The following is a 7571-nucleotide window of genomic DNA, read 5'->3' as shown; positions in this document are numbered from 1 at the left end:
TGGATTAAAGGTGATTTAAATGATTTAAACCAGATATATAAAATGATATCTCATTATAAAATTTTGAGAATAATAAAAGCTAGTCTGGTTAAGTCAGTGGGGCAGACCATAATTCGAAAGTTTGAGAATCTTTTAATGATGATCGATCTTGCAGTGTAGAACGCAATTCTGAGGAGGTTGGAGTTTGGGAATGTTGTGGCAAGAAATGAGGTTGACGTTTGCTGCTTGGGATACCTGGGAAAAGGTCCTTAAAGATTCACAATAAGATAGCAACAAAGACCCAAGGGTGACAGAATGGGGGGACTAACCACACAATTGAGTTGGAGGGAATGAGGTGGAAGGGGGTTGGGGTCCGCTGGGGCGGGAGAGAGGCAAACTGGTGCTGGGTGTGGTGTTGCGATTATGTCCATGAGAAACTATTATTAATAATATTATAAACCAAGAAAATAAAATATTTTAAAAATAAATGACATTTAATGAACATATAAGCAGATACTACATGATGAAGGCACAAGTGATAGTGAAGATTTTGTTTTAATATTTTGTGCCTGGAGAGCGATTCAAGAATTTTGAGCTAAGTTGTAGACAACTGATTTCTACAATTTAGCAAAACTTCTCCGAGGATGTTTCTTGAAAGTTCCTAATTACCCATCTCTCTTTTCAGTGCCATTGTTGGATTTATAAGACTCATATACATTATATAATGATATATTTAAAGTATTTTCATTGCCCGCAAAACCTCTGTGCTGATGATCTATTCCACCCTATTTACTTGCAAACACTCATCTTATTATTACCCCTTTAGTATTTTTGTTTCTAAACTTTGTATGGTCTGAATCCTACAGTATGTAGCCAACTTTTTTCGTCTTGGCTCCTTTTACTTAGTAATGTCCATTTAGGATGTCTCCATGTCCTTTAGTGACACAAAAGTGCATTTCGTTTTAGTGCTGAATCATAGGAAACTTTTTACTTTTATTTAAAACTTCATCAATTATAAATAAATTAGCAGATCTATTAATGAAACATCTGTGCAGATTTTTGCGTGTGTGTGTAGAAATAAGTTATCAATTCTTTTGTGTATCACTGCTGGATCATATGGTAAAATTATGTTAAGTCTCACTAGAAATGATCAAACTGTTCTCTATAGTGACTATTCAATTTGACATCTTTGCCAACAATCAGAGTTTCTTTTGCTCACTATCCTGCTAGCAACAGGTGTTGTCAGTTTTAAACTTTAAGCTTTAACTCTGTTTTAATTTGCATTTTCTTTATGACATGTGGTGTAGAACATATTTTCATAAGCTTATTTCTGTCTTCTAGAGAAAACTATTACAAGTTTTATCTATTTTTTTGTTACTGTTGAGTTTTAAAAGTTCTTTGCATTTTTAGGTAATGGTCCTTTATCTTTTGCAGGTTTACCTCATAGTTTATCACTTGTCTCCCAAATATCTTGAAATTGTCTTTTATATAAAATAAATTTTTGAGTGGTCAGAGATCTAGTTAAGGTACTCGCCTGGCATGCAACCCTCCCCAACTGATCTCTGGCACCACATATTGTCCCCAAGAACCATCAGGAGTGATCTCTGATAGAAGAAGGAGTAAGACTTGGTATGGTCCCCCCTCCCTCAAAAAAAAGAGGAAAGAAAATAAAATTATGGTTTCTATATGTTTGGTGTGGCAGCCAAACAACTATTGTGATACTGAGGTTATTTATATTTTCTCCTTTTCTAGTCTGTAAGACTTTATAGCTTGGCATTTTAGATATAATTATTTCAGATTAATTTTTAGAAAATATACAATGTTTGTGTTAGAATTCTTTTTTTCATGTTTAGAATGTGGACGTTCAGGTTTCCTATCACCGTTTCTTGTGGAGGCTGTCTTTACTCCATTGTCTTGCTTTTCTCTTTTGTCAGAGAACATTGACTATAATTTTAGGGTGCATTTCTGAGTTTTCTATCTCTTCCATTAATCTAGTTGTCTATTATTTCACTAATATTACACATTTCGATTTCTTCAACTTTGTAGTAAGGCTTAAAGAAAAATAGTGTCCTCACACTTGGTTTTATTTCAATAGACAACACTGGTATTGACTGTTTAAGACACTGAAATTTTCCATGATTCTGTATTACTCTCATAACCTATATTCCATTCAGTAGGGAATTTTGGATAGGAAACACTGAGAATCCGTTCACTTCTTTTTGCCAACTATATTGCTTTTTCTACAGTCCACGTCATCATTATTTCTTTCTATTGTTGTGCCTCTTTTGAATCTTCTTTATGGTTCATTCTTAATGAAACAAGCAGAAGGATCTGGTTCGGTTCTAAGCCATGGTTTTTCCTTCCCAGGACACCAGGGAACACTGGTCCAGGGAACACCGTCTCATGTGTTGTAGAAACCAGAGCTCTAGCCTAGTCTACACAGCCTGCTTCCAGAATCTCACTTGGGGATGCGGTTCATCCTCTACTGCTTCCTCCTTCTCCTTGGTTTTAGTCACATGTCCTCTGTGCTGTCAACCCATTCCTTATAGCTCTTTTCCTAGATCTTCACGTTGCTGGCTTCTTTGTGTCCTTCAAATTTTTGTTGAAACTTTGCTTTCGCAAGATTTTTTCTAATTACTATGTTTACAACTGAAAACTCCCCCAACCTTATTCAACCCATCAAACAATATGTTTTATTTCTCTCAAGCACATATATAATATTTTATAATACTACTAGATATCTTTATTAGTATTTTAAAAATATTTCCCTGTGTCTTGGAAAGTGAGTTCCTCAGGGGAATTTTGTCTCCTTTTTTTATTATTTTTTAATTTCTCTTATTTCTAGTACTTGAAATACTTTCTGGTAGGTAGTAGGTGATTAATAAATGATCTTTGAAGAAATGAGTGAGAGAATACTGTCTGATTAGTTTAATTTGGAGATATTTCTGGTGTTTCTTACTCAGGTTTGAAAAAACTCATAACATTTACAACATGGAATCAACAACCAACTGTTGGCCTATTTTGGAGAGAATAAAAGTGAGACAATAAAATACAGTATTTTCTTTTTTTTTATTGAATCACTGTGAGATACAGTTACAAAGCTTTCATGTTTGAGTTTCTATCACACAATGATGGAACACCCATCCCTCCACAAGGGCACATTTTCCACCACAATGTCCCCAGTCTCCTCCCACCCCATCCCATCCCTCCCCCTGCCTCTGTGGCAGACAATTTCCCCCATACCCTCTTTCTACTTTTGAGCACTATGGTTTGCAATACAGATACTGAGAGGCCATCCCATTTGGTCTTTTACTTCAGTACACATCTCCCATCTGGAGTATACCCTCCAACCATCATTGACTTAGTGAGCCCTTCTCTCTTCCGGCTGCCTTTTCCCCCAGCTCATGGGCCAGGCTTCCAACTATGGAGCCATCTTCCGGGTCCTTGGGTATCAGTCTCATATTATGTTATTTTATATTCCACAAATGAATGCAGTCATTCTATGTCTGTCCCTCTCTTTCTCACTCACTTAGCATGATACTCTCCATGTCCATCCACTTATAAGCAAATTTCATGACTTCATCTTTCCTAACAGCTGCACAGTATTCCATTGTGGAAATAAAGTGTTTTTATTATTAATTTTTATTAGTGAAACTTATCCAAGTGTGTGGAGAGTGGCCTCAGTATGGCCTTGACTGGGGCCTGGAGGTCTTCAGATGTTTGGGCCCTGGCGAGGATATTCAGGCACAGGGTAGGACACTCTGCATTGAGCTCTCCCGGGAGCTTGTTGTGATAATCTCTGGATCCTGGCTGTTGTTGGGGTTACACGGCAGTTGGAGGGTGTAACTGTCTAGCTACTGATAGGGCCAGTCCCAAACCGTGCAGGCTTGGAGATCTCAGCCCCGGGTCCCATGTGAACAAGCCGGATTCCGAAAAGGATTCAGTACCATCGACCATATCCACACGATTACTAAGGTCATTGAGGTTTCCCGGGAGTTCAAGATGCCGCTCTGTCTAACGTTCATTGATTTAAAGAAGGCCTTTGATTCTGTTGAGACAGAAGCGGTCATGGAAGCCCTAGCCAATCAGGGCGTACAAACTCAATACATCAGGATCCTTCATGAGCTCTATTGCGGATTTACTACAAGATCTCACCATTCTACAAAGAAGTAATCATCCATATCAAGAGAGGGGTTCGGCAGGGTGATAACATTTCACCAAAACTCTTCAGTGCCATCCTCGAGAACATCATGCGGTGACTGGAATGGGAAAGCATGGGAGTGAAGATAGATGGTCGGCAACTACACCACCTCCGCTTTGCTGATGACATTGTTTTAATAACACCAAACATCAGCCAAGTGGCACAAATGCTGAACGACTTTAACCGTGAATGTGGAAAGGTCGGAGTATAGCTGAATCTTACGAAGACAATGTTTATGAGAAACAGCCTTGTTCCTGACGCTCCATTCGCTCTCAATGGAACCACCATCTCCTAATGCAACAGTTATATATACCTAGGTCAAGAAATCAACATGATGAATGACCTGACACCTGAGTTGAGCAGGAGAAAGAGAGCGGCTTGGAATGCCTTCAAGAACGTTGAAGAAATAACTAAAAGGACAAAGAACCTCCAGCTACGAGCACATCTCTTTGATTCCACTGTTCTTCCTGCATTAACATATGCCTCAGAGACCTGGACCCTACGAAAACAGGATGAGAACGCTATTCGGGTCTCTCAAAGAGAAATCGAAAGAGCTATGCTTGGAATATCACGATTCACTCAAATGAGAGATAGAATCCGGAGTTCTGATCTTCGTCAACGCTCAAGAATCAGGGACGCTGTCTCATTTGCCAAGACATCAAAAATCAAATGGGCTGGACACATAATGAGGTTTACAGACAACCACTGGACTAGAGCCATTACTGATTGGATTCCACGGGACATCGAAAGATCACGTGGACGCCCACCTACAAGATGGTCAGACTTCTTCGTCAAGACCCTGAATGATCGGTTTGAGGCTCTGGATGTTCCTAGAACGGACAGATAACATTGGGTTACGCTAGCACGCAACCGGGATGAATGGAGATGTTACTGGCACCCGCTCGAGTAAATCAATGAATAACGGGGATTAAGTGATTAAGTGATTAGTGAAACACCATGAGGTACAGTTGTAGAATTTCAGATTTTTGTGCTTGGGTTTCAATTATACAATGATCAAATACCCATTCCTCCACCAGTGCCATTTCCCACCACCACGTATCCCAGTATCCCTCCCACCCCCCATACCCCCCATACCACCCTGCCTCTGTGGCAGGGCATTCCCTTTTGTTCTCTCTCTCTTTTTGGGTGTTGTGGTTTGCAAAAGAGGCAATAGGTGACAATCAGGTTTGGTTTATGGTCTACTTTCAGCATGCTTCTCCCATCCTGAAATAAGGTATTTTTAATGAACATTCTTCCTTCTAGATATATATAAAGAGGAGCTGGAGAAATAGCCCAGAAGGCTGGAGTTCATGCTTTGCGAGGGGAGGCTCTAGTTTGATCCCTGGCACTGCACTGGTCCCCTTGGCACAGGTGGGAACAACATCCAAGCAGGTTGAGTGTGGAACCCCCATTATAAAAACACACACAAAGAATAGACTAAAATGAAAAAAATATTTTAAAAGATTTTGCTTATTTTCTGACACAGATCTTCCTCTGAGGTATACTCTGCATGCTAAAATACCGATTCTCTCATCCCTCAGGAAAGATGGGGGAACTTAAACTCCCTGGCAGCTAACTCTAGAAGTCTTGGCTGGAGTTTCTCAGAGGGTGACCAAAAGAAGTTTAGAAGCAAAGTCCACATGTGTGATAAGGATAGCAATATTAGTTCACTGTAGTGTAGTCATTCCTCTGACCTAGCTGGTATACTGGGTTTTTATTATCTCCTCAACGGCCTCTGAAGATTTTTGTCCTCCCTATCATTCCTAAGAAATCTGTGCAAAATGGAATGGCCTCATGCTCTAGGTTGACTGGTCAAGGCTGTTGGTTACAATGACCCAGATTACAGGTGAGGACAGTAGGGGGAAGTTGGAAGGATTTACTTTTACAGCATCATTATACATAAACATCCAGATTTTTTTCTTGTCAAATATCTATGAATGCTTTGTGTTGCATCCAAATTAGCTGCATAGTTCTGTTTACCAATATGTATATTCTGTTTTACTAGATATATGAGTGAAGGTCTCATCGTTATTTTTGAAATTCTTGATAGGAAAAGTTCAATGAATCTAAAATTATAAAGGAAACTTTGGTAGTGGAAGAGTTCTTAAGTTTTTTTAAGTGTTGTAAATTTTGAAAGATTGCATAAAAGAATTACATTCAAAGAATGATCTACCAAGAATGGAGTTTCTTGCAGATGCTGTTCACAAAAAAATTACCGTGATAACTTAAAATGTCTTGAATAAGAACTGAATAAAATCATTATAATAGTCACACACTTAATTTGTTAATTCAAGTTTCTTAAATGGTAAAAATGTCTTCATTAAAAATGTTGTAAGACTTTAATTAGAACTTAAACAATGTTATATTTAATACCTTCCCTAATATTTTAATTTTTCTTAATTCCTTAAGGAAAATGTAATAATTTTTAAATGAGTCATCATACAATGACACCTCAGCCTTCTTCAGTTTGCTGCCCTTCAATTTGTCTCCAGTTCTTTTCAGTATTACCATTTTTCTCAGTTTTGTTTGAGGAGGGCTGGCTCTATCGCTGCTCTTCTCTTGGCCCACATAAAGCTTTATGAGATCACCAAGAGCTGTTCAATTCAACTTTTGAAAACGGCCTTGAGGTGATGCCAGGCAGGCAAAATACCATTTGGATTTGGGAGTCCTTGTTTTTTTTTTCATAATATTTATAGCCCAGCCAATAGGAGAGAGATACCAGTTCCCTTTCCCCAACTCCCCAAATTCCTCTTTGCAGTCATATATTAGAAATTATAGATCTACAATGGAAATTGTTCCTATATGATTTTTGATATTTCTTTTGTAATAATGTATCTCAGTGCGTTCTTTCAACTTGTGATTACAAGAATGTCAAAGATGAATGCTTCTTTCTTTCTGAACCCTTCTTTTTAATCTTGCCTCATTCCCTTCAAAGCTCTTGAATGATCAAGATATATTTTTCTTGGTGAATGATCATGCTTTTCTAAATTCTAGTGTTGATGTTATATTATGTTATAATTTTATATAAGAAACATAGAAATTTACCCTATATTAATTGTATTAGAACTGTTTTACTTTTTTAAAAATAACTAAACAATTTTTTAATGAATTCAACACTGAATCTGGTCTATTTTCCTTCCCTTAATCATTATATTTCCCTTTCAATAGTGGTACAACCAACCAGATTCTGTAATTAGATCTGGATGGGGGGAAATTTGATTTTCAGTAATCAGAAGTCAAGTACATAACGCCACATCACTTGATCACTTGATCCCCCGTTATTCATCGATTTACTCGAGCGTGTGCCAGTAACGTTTCCATTCATCCCTGTTGCATGCTACCGTAGCCCAATGGCATCTGTTCATTCTAGGAACATGCAGAGCCTCAAACC

Source organism: Sorex fumeus, unplaced genomic scaffold (genome assembly GCF_029834395.1).
Source record: "Sorex fumeus unplaced genomic scaffold, SorFum_2.1 ptg000131l, whole genome shotgun sequence".
Classification (NCBI taxonomy): domain Eukaryota; kingdom Metazoa; phylum Chordata; class Mammalia; order Eulipotyphla; family Soricidae; genus Sorex; species Sorex fumeus.
This window is presented reverse-complemented; position numbering follows the sequence as displayed.